The sequence below is a fragment of the Armigeres subalbatus genome, chromosome 3 (assembly GCF_024139115.2).
Source record: "Armigeres subalbatus isolate Guangzhou_Male chromosome 3, GZ_Asu_2, whole genome shotgun sequence".
NCBI classification, from domain to species: domain Eukaryota; kingdom Metazoa; phylum Arthropoda; class Insecta; order Diptera; family Culicidae; genus Armigeres; species Armigeres subalbatus.
Window position 1 is genome coordinate 314,314,810 of NC_085141.1, and position 19,233 is coordinate 314,334,042.

The 19,233-nt window shown below is 38.8% G+C and overlaps 1 protein-coding gene across 3 annotated transcripts in view; it reads left to right on the forward strand.

Moving 5' to 3' along the window:
* The window catches only part of LOC134225337 (proton-associated sugar transporter A-like), a 74,547-nt gene that overhangs the window by 38,485 nt on the left and 16,829 nt on the right, over window positions 1-19,233 (forward strand). The window contains exon 1 of one of the 3 annotated variants that reach the window (XM_062705314.1): window positions 50-119. The exons of the other annotated variants lie outside the window; for them this stretch is intronic. The gene's annotated coding sequence lies outside the window, so the exon portion shown is untranslated. Of the gene's footprint in view, window positions 1-49; window positions 120-19,233 lie in introns of those variants that run through there. 3 annotated transcript variants of the gene reach the window in all.

Genomic DNA, 19,233 nt, shown 5'->3' on the forward strand with positions numbered 1-19,233 from the left:
TTGCACCGAATGGATCGATCCATTCGGATGAGATTGAATCGACGACGCCCGGAAAAGGAGTGGTTCCCATCCGGTTGGCAAAACTACGGCGGGCCAGTTTGCGCGAAAAAAGAAAAACGGTAATTGCAGGTTGTCAATGGAGAAGAGCGCGAATTAAAACGCTATTTGTGGCGGGGATCAAAATCGAATTAGTTATGGATGGGCGACAGAGTGCATCGAACGATATAAGTCTGACTTTGGGGAGAGTGCAGCTCGGTTTGGTAGGAAAATTGCCGGTCATAGTGAATTATCGGTCAAATAGCGCGAATCGTTCGTAGAGTTGTGTCGGTAATTATTTAATTGAGAGCGCCATGGAGAAAGGGCACGCCGCGTGCGTTGACCGATACTGACTTATGGGAGCTCCACTGATAATGGTTCAGTACGAAAGTGACAATAATTCTGATTAAGCAGGTCCATCTCTGGTTTGAAAACCTTTCTTGGGAGAGAGTTAATTTCCACCGAGTACGAATCGAGGCTTTATCAGTGCCCGGCTGAGAGGGCACTCCGTTTGAAGAAATGTCAGTTATTTAGTGCGTTGAACAAGTGCTGTAATAGAATTGTTTGTTCTGTTATCACGCGACAGTGATGCAACTGTTATGTTTTATGGTCCGATAATGAGCAGATTGAAAGTAAACGGCTGCACCACTGTAACTTACCTAGGGCAAACTAAATAAATGCTGAATCATGGACTTAAGAACCTAAGACATAACAACAACAAGCTTTAATTCTAGCTGATACAGTAATTACTACTGCAGTGATTATTATCTTTGTCTGGAATACCGTCATAATTCGTTGGCTTAAATGTGAATACATGGATTACTTTTTATTTGATCCAAAGTCCGACCGAAAAGTACTCTCGGTGCCATTCATTATTCAATTAGCGGGTGAAGTTACGAACAGATGAGCATTCAATCCGACATCTTCTGAAAAAAAAATTGGTTAATTTGTTTTGAGTACGCAGATTTGAAGTTCAATTGGCAACTTTCGCACAAAGCAACATATTTGGTTTCAAAGTGGACATCTGAACAACTCCAATAATATTAATTGCTTTGTGAAGACGTGACAATAATAGAGTTACGAGGAGCAATTTGTTGTTAAAAATACATGATAACACAGAGAAACATTTTCAACTCTGTTGAAAAATCACTAATACTATATAGATAAGATAATATTTTTAATCGTTTCATACTGTTTATAGACAACTGACCTTTCCCGTCAAACATTTCATTGTATTGTCTTCTTTTCACTCGATGGTTCTACATTAGAATTTCCACAGTTATTAAGAGTGCGCGTTTAATCGTGTTTCAGACGCAGAACATTGCGAGATCCGGGTTATATTGTAGGTAAATAAATGATTGCAGTATAAAATGCAAAAAAAACAGCACATTCTAAAAAGTGAAAATTAAGTTGATCTCGGCCGTTGCAGTCTTATAAAGCAGCAAAAACAAATTTACTTCTGCATCCGACGGTTTCGGTGATTTATTTTACCTATTTCAAGGATTTAAAGCTTGTTTTGTTTGCCGATACGTCGGATTAATCAATTTCAAAAACTTTTGTAGTGTGAACGGCGCTGAAAAATTCACCTGATGTTGGTTCAAAATCTGGTAGATGTCAAGCCGGAATTGGATTGGAAACGGAATTGAATTGCCGTTTATCCTAAGATGGAAGCTATACGCGTTGATTGTCTCATCGAATCAGACGGTTTGCGGTTGGTAACGCGCTGGCAGTTAATTTTGAGGGAAGTTGGAAGTGTGCACCGGTCCAAAAATCATCGGCGGCGCTGAAAAGCCATTTAAGTAGACATACGGTGGCGTGAATCTGTCTGACGATTGTTGGTTGCGTTTGGACTGAACTTTTCCGGAAAAATATCATGATTTTAAAAGTGAATTTTTCAATGTTTTATCGGATTTCTTCCGACAATTCAATTGAAAGTTCCTCTGAATTTCTTTTGAAGATTCTTTTGATTTTTTATGGATTTTTTTGCATTTCTCCGAAAATTACCTTGATATAGGGACACGGCAGGTATTTCCGTCCATCGTCATACGGGCTAAGACCATCGAAAGCAACATCCATTCGCTAGAGCTCCACTATAGCAGAACGTATCTCCTGAGCCTAAGATTTGATACGAATAAGTTTGTCAAAAAAGTGTCTCCTTTATTGGTTTTCGAGACTATGACGAAAAGACGAAAATACCTGCCTTAACCCTATTTGTTATTAATTTCCGTGGAGATTATTTTTAATTTCGCCGCAATTTTTTTTCAATTTCATCGAAAAAATTTTTTAGAATTTCATCGGATCATTCCATAATATTTTTTTAAAGAAATTTTCGTCGAAAATTCGTTTAAATTTCCATAAACAAATCTTTGCAATTCTCATAGAAAAACACATTACAACTACATTTCCGGAAGGTGCGTACCAATTACAATCGTGAGTTTTGCTGAGATTTTCGAAAAATCGACCGCCTATTCAGCAGGCCACTGAATTTCTGGGAAATATTCAAGCATATTGAAAATTTCCTGGGAGGTACGCATTCGGTACATTTAATTTGAGATAATTTATTTTCAACTTTCAGAGTAAACGTCAAAACATAAATTGTGAATACAAAAAATGTTTGTGCTAACTAACTTTTTGCGAGACGAAGTTCGACGGGTCAGAACTTCGTCTCTAAAAAAGTTAGTTAGCACAAACATTTTTTGTATTCATAATTTATGTTTTGACGTTTACTCTGCGATTAGATTTCATTTAACCCTTCAGAAACCTCTTTCTCAAGAGAGACGATGAAGTATTCTGAAGGGACAATTTACCTTTCCTGTCAAAATTTTTTATTCGCTTAATCGATTCTTTATTTTATTTAAGGTCAACTTCCCCAAAAAACCCATATTGTTTGACGCCTCTAAATATTTTTAAAATTAAAAACAAATAATAAAAAAACAAGCCAAAGAATCGACTGAGACAATAAAACGAGAAACAATTTTTGACGGGAAAGGTCAATTGAATTCGCATAGCAGATGATCTGCCCCATTCATGAGGGAAGAGGGATCTTGAACCACCTTGTCATCGAAAACCTCCACATTTCAAATTTTATTTCTTTTGCTAAATCAGTACCAGGGGGATATGGGACTCATACCACCACAGAAGTATTTCTTATCTTCAAAACCCTCCACTGGCCTAATTTGGTTTTATTGGCTTGATTAGTTTTTGTGTTATGCAGAAATTTATCTTTTATTTGTATGAGAGCCCCCTCCCCCTTCTTCCAGAAAGAGGAGAGGTCTCATACTATCATAACACACGATGTCTCTGTGGGGAAATATTATTTTCCAAAAATCAGTACCTCTGAGACACCTACCGCGCGAAAGTACATGATCTCCTCTTTCATATCGTGGGTAAAATAAAATGTTCTACCGGGGGGTCATGGAACAATTTTTTTTACTAATTTTGGTGAAAGAGGAAAACCTTTACTTTCGTGTAGTGGGTGATTAAGAGACACTGATTTTTTTTTAAAAAAGCCTGTTTGGACAAAGACACCGTGCAACTCAATTTTAATTTGAACTTCTGGTTACTCTATTTGAATCAGAAAAAAAATGGTTTCTGGCTGCTCTCTTTGCTGGTTTGCTTTGATTCTGCGTTCCGTTTCACGATGTTCCGTTTTTCTTTTCTCCACGTGCTAAATGATGTTTAAACTAGCAACCCTATAAACAGAGACCGGCGGAGTGAAAAACTGTCGAATTGGCAACGTATGAAAATGCATGAAATCGCGAAAATAATACTGGCAGCACTTGAACTTTTTGCTTGCTTCTTATGGATGCAAAAAATAAACAAGTCGAATTGGAACCGCTTTTGACGGCTCGATTGGAAACAAAATGGCGTCTTCGCCGATCTCTTATTCTAGTATTTCTAGTTTAAACCATTTTTAATTTGAACGATGTTAAAACGAACGGGGTTCAAATTAAAAAGTGTTCAGATTTAAAACGGTCATACACTGGGGGTCCACGGTATTCATGTATTACTCCTCTTAATTTTATACATGACAGAAGTTTAAGATATTAAGTACTGTTTTAAGTTAAGTTTAAGATTTAAGTTCTGAATTAATAGAAATCATATCAAATTGTTAAGTCAGCCATTTATTTTTAAATATTCAAAGATGTTCCAGTTGGGGTTCCAGTAGCATTCAGTTTGCTTGACTTCTGGGTCGTTTAGGTCTCAATCTAGGCATCCAAATTACATCATATTGTCCTCCGCTGTACTATTTCAGATTTTACTTACGTTTGCTCTGTAGATTTAGATGGATGGATGTGTCCTTCCCCAACAAACAATTTAGGAAGAATAAGCTAGTTTTGCTTAGCTGAAGAAGACTATTTTTAGCTGTAGAAGCGTTTTCCTGTCTCCAATGTTTGTTGGGTCGTTTTGCGAATTAATTGTTTAATTTGCCATATAATTATTAACATTCAATTTTCTAAAAACACCATTCTGAACTGAAGTTTCCCGAAAAACTATACTAACTATTTTTTCACCCATAAACGGATGAAAATCCCCCACTTCGTTGTCTAAAGTGGCACTTTTCACCCATTTGGCAAAATTTGAAATCATCCATCTTTTTGACAGCTTCATATAGATTCTAGAGGTGGGTGATCTTAAAACATTTAATGAGTATTCTCAAATCTCCGTGTAAGGCCACCTTTTGAAATTCATATCGGTTTCTTTTGGCAAATTCTATAAGGCGTTTGATTAAAATGCTCGTATAGGTCGTCCATATGAGCTATCCAGCCAAACTTCCTGCCAAATGACCATTTCGGCAAAACGGCATTTTCGTCCAAATGACCGACCAAATTAATGTTGGGCCAAACCGTCTCAGCCAAGCGAACAATTCAGCCAAATGGAATGTTATTCTGCCCATGTGGTATTGGTAGTGGCACTATCTGGACCAGTGACGGGAAATGTCATATCGATGTCATGGGACTAACTTGCTTATTTAGTGATGAACTCTAATTTTGAAAAATCACTTTAATAAGTTAAAAAAAAAAAAAACTTGCTTATAACTTTTCTCACAGGTCATTTACAATTATGTTTTCCTTATAAACATGTAGCCCTTAAAGGACCCGCAAACTTTTTCTAACAGGTAATTTCTCTAAATATGATATTGGCGGCGTGAGAGCCGAATTAGTGTCAAATGACATTAATGTCATGACATTCCGTGACATTTTTCTAATCTCACTCTCATGGCTCACACTTTGTATTTAGAACAATGATCTGTTCGTCAAAGTTCTAGGATCCTTCAAGTACTACATGTTAATAAAAAAAACCGGACCTGTAAATGACTTTTGAAACAAGTTTTTAAGAAAGTAGTAATAGCAATGCCATGACATTTTTTTGACTTTTCCCATCACATCCAGATTCTGGACTTCCCATTCCTGTTGAATATGGCCGTGTGGTCCATTTTCTTCCAGCTTCTAACTCAGCTGGCGGTTCAATATTGTTATTTACTTTAACATGGCTTATGTATATCACTTGTTGATTTTGACCATATCTTTTTATTTTTCGCATGTATTCTTGTCAATTTATCATTTATTGAAAAAGATGCTCAAATATTATTTTTTGTTTATATTGAAAGCTTTGATGAGGAATCGAAGAAACGACTTCGGAAATGACTAAATGTTTTTCAAACCGGTTGAAAAAATCATCAGACATAATTCAATTCCCAGGTCATGAATATTTACCATATTGCAATCATTCCAAGGTTAACAAGATGAATAACCTTGCTGATAATTAGAATGAGGCAGCAGTTCTCAGTGGTTTTTAGAAAGCAATCATTTTATCACTTATCAGTCCACACATTTACGTTGTAGTTAAAGCGGTTTTAGCAACAGCTGATATCTCCTCTTTAGAAGCACATATTATGTTCCCAGTGAACGTTAATCAAACCTTTTTAATTTTTTTTTCATCCAGAAACCCATATTGCTATTTGTATGTCACAGGGGCCCTCCTTAGCCGTGCGGTAACCTGAGTAAACGAAAATAGCTCAATAATATCAAATGTTGATAAGATAGCAAAATGTGATATGGACATGATTGATATAAGAGATAAAAGATCAGACAATAATATCAATGATTTGCACTAAAATATCATGATGAGATCAAGTTATGCTATTTGTAAGAAGTGATCAATATCATGTGCCATTGGTTTGTTCTTATCCATAGCATATTTTGATATTTAAATTATATTTTGGTGCAATTTTGGAAATTGTCTCCAGTTCGTTGGGCATAAAAGTATCATCGTGTTAGCCTCATGATATAGGGGAACCGTTCGCCACTTCATCTCATAGCTCCTATTTCCATCCCATCAAAAACAAAGCAATGGAAAGGAATTTGGTTTGTTTATTATTTTTGTGATTTTTTTCAGCAGTGAGCACGCATGTTGACAAAAAGAAGCGACGAATTTCGTGCCGTATTTCTTTGTTTAGCGATGAGATGGATATATGTACAGTGAGATTGAGATCGGAGCAGTTCCCCTACGAATGCGAAAATAGGAAATTGGCTTAGAAACCTCACAGTAATAACTGTGGAAGTGCTTAATGAGGAGAAGAAGAAGAAGAAGATGTCAAAAACAAATTTCGTTTTACTTTCTAATGCATTCTCATGCGAGAGTAATTGGCATATTTGTTTACACTAACAAAATAAAATCGATAAAAAATATCTAAAAAAACATTGATTATCTATTAAAATTTATTTCCACACATTTAGCAGGGGAAAATACCAAATATTGACAAGCTACAAACTTAGTTTTTGCGCCGAGATCTTAGCATTTTTTGTTTATTTTCCCGAGATGAGCGGCGCCGAGTCTCAGCAAACATGATTTTTGCTGAGATCTCAGTAAAAGTGACGTATCGGTTGCGCTTTCAGTAATCCAGTAATAAAACAAATGTTTTGCCGAAGCTTAGTTTTGAAATTTCTAGACCAACATTTGAAAAGGGCGTAACAGCCAAAATTCATTCCTTTTGATTCTTCTTCCACATATATAGCTTTATATGTAGACAAAGAATCAGAAGGAATAAATTTTGGCTGTTACGCCCTTTTCAAATGTTGGTCTAGGTTTGTTGAGCCACACGCAAAAAAATGTTGCGGTCGAAACGACCATTCCGAGGGTTAATTTAAGAATACGCACCGACGATTTTCAGCAGACAACAAACCCGTTTGATTTTACCATGCGCGCAGTAAAAATCAACTGTGGTCGTGGTGGAATGCATGGTTAACTGAAAATTTGTGGTTGTTTTAAAAACATGGCTTAGTCTACAAAATAGTAATTGTTACCATGGAATTTTTTTTCTGTGCATAGCGGTGCCCCAGTTGACAGCCAGAGCTCCTACGCGTCGGACGCATTTTCATTCGTTTCTTTGTTTCACGAGAGAACTACATATATTTTTGAGTAATCTGTGACAATGGCGACAATTAATTTATCTCGTCAGAATACCGTTGTTGTGGATTTTAATGTACTCCCAGTGCGACCTGATGCGGGGAAAGTACATAAGTTTTTGGAAAATGAATTGAAATTAGATCTTTCGGAGGTGAAACAAATTCAATTTCATAACATCCGACGGTGCGTGTTCATTGAAATGACGAGTTTTGAAGCTGCATGCCGGTATGAAACCCGGCACAATCTAAAACATCACTTTCATTGTGGAGATAAGAAATTTTCCATTCACGTCTACGTGGACGCAGAAATAACAACAGTTCGTGTACATGATCTCCCTACTTCCATGACCAACGCTGTCGTCCAAGAGCATATGAAGCAGTATGGTGCAGTAACTTCAGTGTCGAGGGAGCGATGGAAACATTACTTCCCCGGTGTATATAACGGTGTGCGTGTCCTGCACATGCGATTACGTCAACCTATTCCTTCGTACATCACAATTAGTGGATTCCAGAGCTTGTGTACTTATAACGGCCAAAAACCCTCATGCCGTATATGTGGCAAATTAGCGCATCCGAAGTTCAAGTGCTCGGAAACAGTTGCTGCAACAGTTCCGAAAACAACAGCAACATCTACTTCATCCTCAACCGAAACTACAGCAAAAAACCTCGAAAACTTCCCGCCGCTAATCAGTGCAAATTCTCCTTCTCCTACTGAAGAGTTTGGAGAAATATTGGCTAGTGTGCATCATTCCATTGCCATACAAGGTGAAAGCGAATCCGATCAAAACAACGTATCATTTGACGACTCATCCAGCTCGGTATCTCTTAACACAAATGAACCAGGAACAAAGCGACGGCTGTCAACTCGTAAGGCAAATGAGAAGAAGAAAATATGTTCGGAGCAGTGTTTCTCGAACGCGGCCCAGGCTGCTGACGGCAGCTGCACTGAAATTGATGAGTTTTCCACTCTATCAGGAGAAAATGTAGTTTTACCAACTAGAAAAAATATTTTTAAAAACGACAAAAAGGGTTATTAATATAAGCAAATCGGCTCTGTAATGCTAGAATGGCGGTTGAGCCTATCAAATAAATGAAAATAAAAAAAAAAATAGCGGTGCCCAATTTTGCCGAGCTTGAAATATAAAAGTTAGTGTGTAAGCCTGTCGCCAAATTGAAAGATAAAAATTATAAATATTTTTTAGATTTTGATTTTTTTTTCCAAGAGGGGACCCTTGGGAAAAAACAATTTTTTTTTTCAATAATTCCTAAATGCAATGTCCAATCGGGCCAATTTTCAATAGCAAACAATGGGACCGCATTCAACGAATGCAACTTGTTGCGAGTAAATCGGCAATGCTAAGTTCCAAAAAGTGCGTCTACAAAATTTGTACGCATACGCACATACACACACACATACACAAAAAAACACATACACACGGACAGACAGACATGTGCTCAGTTCGTCGAGCTGAGTCGATTGGTATATAACACTATGGGTCTCTGAGACATATATAAAAAGTTCGTATTCGGAGTGAAATGGTAGCCTTTCGGTACAACTTTGTTGTACGAGAAAGGCAAAAATTAAAATCGTACCTATAGTTATGTGATAAGTAATCTTATTTTCTTAGTTGATCTATAGTTTTTGTTTCGAAATTTTGATTTGTATTGTTCAAAAACCAAATAATTCCACTAGCGATGATGATGCCTTTCTCGAAACAATCGATGCACATTAGGGTGCCAATGAAAATGACATTTTCGTTACCATCCTGACATTGACAATTTTGTTCCCATACATTCCATGGCACATCGCCTCAGTGTAAGAGATTCCAACTATCATTGCCTACCTTAAGGCGTTTGCCGACGCTTGCTCTATAGATGAATGATTGATCAAAGTTACCCCAAATTAAAAATTCGAAAAACTCGACAAAAAATATTTTTAAAAAATGTTTTAAGTTATCAAATAATCAAGAACGACAGCCTTTTTCTTCCTACGTGTAGCAGTCCTCGTTTTTAAAATATGGAAAAGCCATGATTTCACTTACGGAGGAAATATTCACAAAACAAACAAAAAAATTATCAATGTTTCCCCGGATTACGGTAACTAAAATATTCAACAAAGTTAAGATTGTTCAATTAATAAAAAGTTTCAATAAAAATCAGTTAATCGGAAATCTGGAAACACGATAAATAGTGCAGAACTCTGATTTATTCCATTTTTATTCAAAACTGCTGGCAAGCTCACCTGGCTTCAAAACGTGTTTGTCGTTATTTGACACGAAAAATTATAATCAGTGGAGTCTCGAAGTCTCACTTTTTATCTGTTCAATGACGCAGAATTGGGAGATTTCAATATTTTGACTGCCCAAATAGCAAATAAAATATCAAAGTCAATTAAGCTAAACAAAGTCTCTTTCTTTCATGCATTCATTCGCATGAATTTAGCATATTAGAAGTCCTGGCACCGATAAGGAATCGTTACTATTTGTAACGAATCAACAAAAATTCAAAATCTTAGAATCGGACGACATATGATCAATTGAAAAATAGCTCAATATATGTTCTGCAAACCATGCTGAAAACATGTTGTTGTGAAAAGATTTTCCGCTACTATAAAACTGTATAAACTAAAAGAAAGCTACGGCGATAAAACCAGTAGAATGAATTGTTCTTACTAGTATGTAATTTGAAGAAGATTCATGGCAACAAATTTTATTCAAATGTGAAATAGATATTAAAAATCATTTTAATTAGGCTTTAAAATTCGTCATGAAATAAAAAAATAAATGTTGCAAATGTATTGCGGCCCGCTTTAGCAGTTCAAAATTGCTATACAGCCCTTGATAGTGAGCATGCAGGGGACCACTGGTCTATAGCAACTAAACAACAGGTATTTCAAGTGAATGAACAACGGCTATGGGTCCATGTAGATATATGAATACATGATAAGCAAATCTTCCCTATTTTCAAGAATTATGAGTGAATTAAGAACCTCATGGAGTTAGAACTTCAGATCTACCAGCTCATCTGAAAGCAGTAATAAAGTATCTTTTATTTTTATTTATCATCAGACTAAGGCCGGAGTGGCCTGTGCTGCACATAAAAGACTTCTCCATTCAGCTCGGTTCAAGGCTGCACTTCGCCAACCACGCAGTCTGCGGAGGGTCCGCAAGTCGTCCTCCACCTGATCGATCCACCTTGCCCGCTGTGCACCTCGCCTTCTTGTTCCCGTCGAATCGTTGTCGAGAACCATTTGCACCGGATTACTGTCCGACATTCTGGCTACGTGCCCGGCCCACCGCAGTCTTCCGATTTTTGCGGTGTGAACGATGGATGGTTCTCCCAACAGCTGATGCAACTCGTGGTTCATTCGCCTCCTCCACGTACCGTCCGCCATCTGCACCCCACCATAGATGGTACGCAACACTTTCCTTTCGAAAACTCCCAGTGCGCGTTGGTCCTCCACGAGCATCGTCCAGGTCTCGTGTCCGTAGAGAACTACCGGTCTTATAAGCGTTTTGTAGATAGTCAGTTTGGTACGGCGGCGAACTCTATTCGATCGGAGCGTCTTGCGGAGTCCAAAGTATGTACGATTTCCAGCCACTATGCGTCTCCGAATTTCTCTGCTGGTATCGTTATCGGCGGTCACCAGTGAGCCCAAGTACACGAATTCTTCAACCACCTCGATTTCGTCACCACCGATAGAAACTCGTGGTGGGTGGCTCACATTGACCTCTCTTGAGCCTCTTCCTATCATGTACTTCGTCTTCGACGTGTTGATGACTAGTCCAATCCGTTTAGCTTCGCTTTTCAGTCTGATGTAGGCTTCCTCCATCCTCTCAAAGTTACGTGCCATGATATCAATGTCGTCGGCGAAGCCAAATAACTGGACGGACTTCGTGAAAATCGTACCACTCGTGTCAATCCCTGCCCTTCGTATTACTCCCTCCAAAGCGATGTTGAATAGCAGACACGAAAGACCATCACCTTGCCGTAACCCTCTACGGGTTTCGAAGGGACTCGAGAATGCCCCTGAAACTCGAACTACGCACATCACCCGATCCATCGTCGCCTTGATCAACCGTATCAGTTTATCCGGAAATCCGTTTTCGTGCATTAGCTGCCATAGCTGGTCCCGATCGATTGTATCATATGCGGCTTTGAAGTCGATAAATAGATGATGTGTGGGCACGTTGTATTCGCGGCATTTCTGCAATACCTGATGTATGGCGAACACCTGGTCTGTGGTAGAGCGTTCACCCATAAATCCCGCCTGATACTGCCCCACGAACTCTCTTGCAATTGGTGTTAGTCGACGGCATAAAATTTGGGAGAGTACCTTGTAGGCGGCGTTCAGCAATGTGATTGCGCGGTAGTTGCTACAATCCAGCTTATCACTCTTTTTGTAGATGGGACACACGATACCTTCCATCCACTCATGCGGCAGAATCTCATCCTCCCAAACCTTGGTAATCACCCAGTGCAGCGCTCTAGCCAGTGCCTCACCACCGTGGTTAAACAGCTCTCCTGGTAGCTGGTCATCTCCAGGGGCTTTGTTGTTTTCAGCCGGCCGATCTTCTCCTGGATTTCCTGGAGATTTGGAGCTGGAAGTCGCATGTCCTGCGGGCGTGCTCCTAGTTTCATTACCATACCGCCACCGTTGTCTGCCATATCACCATTCAGGTGCTCTTCGTAGTGCTGCCGCCACCTTTGGATCACCTCACGCTCGTTCGTAAGAAGGTTCCCGTTTATGTCCTTACACATATCGGGCTGTGGCACGTGGCCCTTACGTGAACGGTTCAACTTCTCATAAAACTTTCGTGCGTTATTAGCGCGGTACAGTTCATCCGTCTCTTCACGGTCTCGATCTTCCTGCTGGCGCTTTTTCCTCCGGAAAATCGAGTTTTGTCTGTTCCGCGCCCGTTTGTATCGTGCCTCGTTCGCCCTCGTGCGGTGTTGCAGCAATCTCGCCCATGCTGCATTCTTCTCCTCAACTAACTGCTCACATTCGCCGTCATACCAGTCGTTTCTTTGATCCGGAGCCACCGTGCCTAGTGCAGCGGTTGCGGTGCTTCCAATGGCGGATCGAATATCTCTCCAGCCATCTTCAAGAGATGCTGCGCCTAGCTGCTCTTCCGTTGGGAGTGCCACTTCCAGCTGCTGCGCGTAGTCTTGGGCTAGTCTACCGTCTTGTAGCCGCCCAATGTTTAGCCGCGGCGGACGACTCCGACGCGTGTTGATCACCGTCGAGAGTTTTGAGCGCAGACATACTGCGACGAGGTAGTGGTCGGATTCAATATTCGCACTGCGGTAAGTGCGTACGTTCGTGATGTCGGAGAAGAATTTACCGTCGATTAGAACGTGGTCGATTTGGTTTTCCGTTACTTGATTAGGTGATTGAGTTGATAGGTGATAAAGTATCTGAAAGTATTAATAAATGCTGCAGTATCCTATACATAGGATATAACCCAAGTTCAGATCAATTTGGTTGCAGCAACTCCAGTGTTACTGGGTCTGTTCGCATATGAGTCACAGTGACTGATATGTGACAAGTGTGCTACTCGGGAATGCGTCCCTGGGAAATCCCTGGAACAAAGCGTCTGATCTAGACCCGTAACCAGAGATCTTTCGGCTTGTTCCAAAAGTGGTATCTTGCTTGAGGAACTTAGAATAGATGTGTTCATTGTATATGTTCATGGCCATCAAGGAAATCCCCGGAGTAAGGCTTTAAGATCTACACGCGTAACCTGAGATCAATCAAAAGTTGTACAGTCGCCTCTCCACATCTCGATATTGTAGGGACCATCGAGATAGGGAGAGATCGAGGAATAGAAGGAAAATTGAAATGAGTACTAGATCCAAAAAAGCTCGTTGCTATGAAAAACAACAACAAAACAAACGTCTTTTTCTTTTGTTGATGTGTTTGTTATTGTCCTATGATGGTCTAGTAGCCTAAAAATTCGAACATATCGACATAAGGAGAGTGAATCCTGAACAAAATATGATTAGAACCCATCGAGATAGAGAGATATTGAGATAGGGAGGATATCGAGATGAAGAATGCCCAAATGCATGTAGATTGAAGGGACCGAGGAAATCATCGACATAGGGAGAGATATCGAGATACAGAACATCGAGATGTGGAGAGTCGACTGTATATGCCTTTTGTGGTGCATAACATATAATGCGTTCATGGCATACGCTGATGGTCATTCAAGAAATTTCTGCAGAAAGACCTTAAGGTCCATATGAGTAACTACAGGTCTGACTTCTTCTTCTTCTTCTTATTGGCATTACATCCCCACACTGGGACAGAGCCGCCTCGCAGCTTAGTGTTCATTAAGCACTTCCACAGTTATTAACCTTTTGTCTGTGCTCTGGGGTCAATATGACCCCAGGCCACTTTGAGTGGCTACCATTTTTTTAGTTTTCAACCGATTCTCCTAATTTTTGGTAGTTTGATAAAACTTGTCGAGATCTGTCTCCTAGGTGCAAATTCGCTTGAAAAATCTTGAAAATATGCGCTACAGTGTACTTTTTTTAAAAAACTTACGTTGTCTGTGCTCTGGGGTCAAATTGACCCCAAATTGAAATTGCTATAACTTTCTTAATGTTTGACCAATTTTGGATTTTTGGGGCTGTTTCGAAAGATAATTTAATCATCTTTCAGGTCGTTATCAAAGAGGCGGGCGGGTACATAGCGGGGAGGTGTTTTCGTGAAAAAGGGTACAATAACAGTGATTTTTCATGCTTATTTTACTTATATCAGAATATCCTACCCATTTTGAACTGCACCTTTTCAAAAAGGTTATACAGGAAGGCATGTGCTTTGACATGAGGCATTGATTCATTTAGAGCTTGATCGCTAGGTGGTGGTATATTTGAATTCATTATTTTAGACTATTCACGTAATTCCGATATATGGAATTTTCCTCATTGTAAATATTCTTATCGCACAAATTTGAGATTTGTAAAGATGACGTCTTTAACAAAGTTCGTCTGGTAGGAATGGTCTGTCATGTGACGGAATAAATAGTTAGGAAATTTACAACTAGGCGGCGCTAGTGTACTTACAATATTCTTGCATTTTTAAAATATTGCTTTAGCTTGAGATCCCTCATACCTACACCCAAGTTGTATTCGGCAACATTGTTCAGCATGTCCAGGACTACAAAGTGGTGCTCAATATAATGAGCACTTCTTCCAAGATGCGGCGCTGGTGAGCTGCTATATTTGAGTATATTGTTCCATGTGAGATCTGATGTATTTTGATTTGTAGCAGTTTTGACAAACATGAATGTTGTGGTAGAGTTCATCAAAAGTTTTCTTTGTATTCAACCTGTTCCAGCGATGCTGCAAATAATAGAATGTGTTCACAGAATATGTTTTAGGTCATCCAAGAAAACCCCGGAATTAAGGCCTTTGGGTCTACATGCGTAACCAAAGATCAGCCAATTTTCCGCCAATTTGTAAAATTCCCAATTATTACTTCCGTCACAAGACAGTCCATTCCCACTAGACGACCTTTGATCAAGACGCCATTTTAACAAATTTTAAACTTGTGCGATAAGAATATTTACACTGAGGAGAATTCTATATATCGGAATTACTTGAGTAGTCTAAAATAATGAATTCAAACATACCACCACCTGGCGGCCAAGTTCTAAACTTATCAACGCCTCATCCCAAAGCACACACCTTCCTGCATAACCTTTTTTAAAAAGATGCAGTTCACTAGAGGTGAGCCAGCCTAGGGCTGCAAGCCTCTTTAATAAAGAAATAAAAAAAAAAAAAAAAAAAAAAAAAAAAAAAAAAAGATGCAGTTCAAAATGGGTAGGATTTTCGGATATAACTAATATTCTCATGAAAAATCACTGTTTTTGTACCTTTGTTCACTAAAACCCCTCCCCGCGATGTACCCGCCCACCAATAGTCAATCTTTGGTAACGACCTGAAAGATGATTAAATTATCTTTCGAAACAGCCTCAAAAATCCAAAATCGGCCAAACATTAAGAAAGTTATAGCAATTTCAATTTGGGGTCAATTTGACCCCAGAGCACAGACAACGTAAGTTTTTTTGAGCACAGACAGAAGGTTAACTGCGAGGTTTCTTAGCCAGGTTACCATTTTTGCATTCGTATATCATGAGGCTAGCACGATGATACTTTTATGCCCAGGGAAGTCGAGACAATTTCCAATCCGAAAATTGCCTAGACCGGCACCGGGAATCGAACCCAGCCACCCTCAGCATGGTCTTGCTTTGTAGCCGCGCGTCTTACCGCACAGCTAAGGAGGGCCCCCAGGTCTGACAGCCTGTTTTAAATTTGGGACATGCCCTTTGCGATATTGGCCCAATTTTGTCTACCCCTCGATATTTGATCCTCACATTATCAGCTGGAAGTTAACTCGTCGAAATTTATTCATATTTTGCATTTACAAGGCATGAACTGCTTCGTATTAGTGTTATGGATGGAGTTTGAATACTACCTGGAACCCATGACAACACGAACTACTTGAAATGCAAACGTACCACGATTGAGTAACAAAACTTGTTTGTTCTTCAATTACTGGCAGCGCTACAGGGCTTGATCTGCACGTCTTGTTTCTATAGTCAAACCTCCATGAGTCAATGTTTTATGACTCGACATCGAATCGTGTAAGCAAATGATGCCATATAAACAAATATTTTCTGTGTTACTTTGATGGTTGTTGACAGTTTTCCAAGGATTTTCACAATTCTTTCATTCTTCAATAACTGCCTTTATTACGGTGCCCGGTGTATGGTCAACGATACAGATTTATGCGGAAAAATACATTTTAAGCCAAAACTATATTTTTTAGAAAAAAAAAACTGTTGTTCTACAAAATCGTTCGAAATAGTAAGGCCATCATTATGGTGCTATCAAAAATAGGGTGGTCCATCATATAAAAAAAAATTGAAAATATTTTTTTTATTTCTCGGGATTCTGACATATCGTGTTCTTCAAAGTTGTAGCGCAGCTTATTCGAATACATTTTGCTAAAAAAGCTTTTCTGTAGCTTTTAAGTTGGCTGATTTAGAGAAATTTTACCTAATTGGATTAGGGTGTACCTCAAAAACAGTATTTTTGATCTACTTTTTTGTTTTAGATTTCTCAAGTTGCCGAATAATATGCAATTAATAAATTCCGTTCCTAGAACATCCGAAGTTCTTAACCCTTAAATGCGCAATGTTGTTTTAAAACAACAAACCTAAAATACCTTTAATGTTAATGATTTCAATGGTTATTTACGTTAAAAATATTTCCGACGATTTCTAAAAAAATCGCCTTGCGCCTTTAAGGGTTAACTTATCTGAAAAACAACCTTGGAAACTAATCCAAATTTGCCTCACTCGAAAACTACTCGAGTAACATTTTTAGTTTTATAACGGTCATGAAAACCATTATTTGCTCTTGATGATTTCTTTAAAACTTGCATAAAACCAAAATGTTACTAGGGTACTGAACCGATCGGCATGAAAATATGTATGCAGGTGTTTTTGAGATCGGGGAAGGTTCCCAAGATGGTTCGGAACCCCTCCCCGCTCTAAATAGGAGGAGGTACCCACACGAATGAAACAAAACTTTCTGCGTAACTCGAGAAACCGTAACCGTAACCAAATTTGGCATGTGGAAGTTTTTGAAGACAAGAAATGTTTCTGCGGAACTCCTCCCCGTTCTCCCATACAAAGGGGACTCCCATACAAATTAAACTCAAATTTCTGTATAACAAGCAAATAGAGCCAAATTTGGCATGTGGACAGAAGAGGCTTTGACGTTTGCTCTGTTGAACTAAATTGAATCGTAGAGCAAATATTGAAACTTAAATTGTCAATACAAAATAAATGTTGACGCTATCTAATTAATTTTGGGTAAGCCGAAATTCGGGTCAACTAGTATTGAATATTTTTGCTTTTTCTGGTGACAATTAATAAAGAGGAAAATCAGGCGATTCAAAATAGTAAATCAGACAGCAAGTTAAATTTTAATATTCGTGTTCTGTTTTTTCTAGCAATGCAATAATGCCAAGGATTTTGCATGTGCACATGTGTTTCGGCTAATAATTCCGCAAATATTTCTATTCAACTTATTCAACTGGATGCCTAGACTTTAAATTGTATTAGTATCTAAATTATGTTTTTGTATTTTGTTAGAATAGTCACACCCTGCCAATGCCGTATCCAATCCTATATGTAAAACGGCATTAACCATGGGAGACTGTCGCTCAAAAGTGCTAAAACAATCGTCAGTTGAACTGACATAAATCAATTCTCCAGGTTACGAATATTTACCATATTGCAATCATTCATAGGCCAACAGGGTGAATAACCTTGTTGATAATAATAATGTGGCATGGCAAGCGATTTGCAGTGGCCAGTTAGAAAGCAAACATTTTATCACTTATCAGTCCACCCATATACGTTGTAGTTCGAGCGTTAACAGCAACAGCTGATATCTCCCATTTAGTAGCACATGTGTTCGTAGTTGACGGTAGTCAACCCTAATCCGTATTTTGCAATTTATTTTCTTCATTCAGAAACGAATGATTTTATGTACTTACCTTCATGGATTTTTCTTCCTGTTCGCGTTCGAATGCATTTTAGTACGAAAGTTAATTGACATTTTTGTTTAAACCAACAACATATATTGGAAAGAACTGACTTAATTCACTAACATCCCAAGTACTAAATCCTCGAGAAACAAACAAATCGTTTGCTTCCATCGTTTCTCGTGTCATTTTTAATATTTACAGCGCATCATAAATGTGGTGCAAATACAGACGCGGTCAGGCGTACTGTGTGCCACTATACCAAGGTTTGTGTATTTTCGTTCGTCGCGTTGCTAGTTTGGTATGCATCACCAGTCCCGGTGCAATCTTAATAGCACTCGGTGCTGTTCTGGCAGCAATCAAATTCGCCATCCGCGGGCAACACAAACCTCTTTTAACTTTAACCATACCTGCTCAGTGCTCACTCACTGTCTGAAAAACAGCAAACAACATTAGGCAATAAAAGATATTTTATGGGCGTGAATAAGCTAATTTTGCAGGAGGATTAAGATATCAAGATTGCATCCGATAATGGCACATTATGATCATCGTCATGGCCACACAAGTTATAGCAATACTATCTTCAAGAACTCGCTTCTTGGTGACAAAGCTCGATCCTTTGAGTTAATATCTTCTTCTTCTTCTTTTCCGTTCTGTTTTGGGTAGTGCTTTTCTTTTGCGCACACACCCACCTAACTGGACTGGCACCGCAGGCCATATGTCTAACCTTTTAATATTTATTACTCCGTGGAGTTCATAACCATGGATCTACTTTGTCGACCATTTGTTTCTATTTATTTATTTTTCAAAGATACTTGTTTTTATAATCTTCATTTTTCGTCTGTGAACTGAGAATCGAACCTATGAACATCTGGATTCAGAGTCAGACGTGTAGACAACTACTCTACGAAGCATTAATTCATATCAATTTAAAGGAGGGGCACCTTTCCTTCAAATTGTTATGAATTAATGCTTCTCTCAAACACTTCGAATCTAACGAACACTCCTGTCACTTCATTATTTCCAATGAACAAAACAATGAATCCACACAACTTCTCTAACAACCGACGCACATTAATCAAAAGCCCTACAGCTAAAATGTTTAATCACGTTAGATGCACTACAAGCACATGCGAAATTCCATTTAAATTGCGTGGAAAAAAAATGTATTGCATATACTGGTTCATTTTACCATTATTTGTAACTAAGCTATTCCAGTAT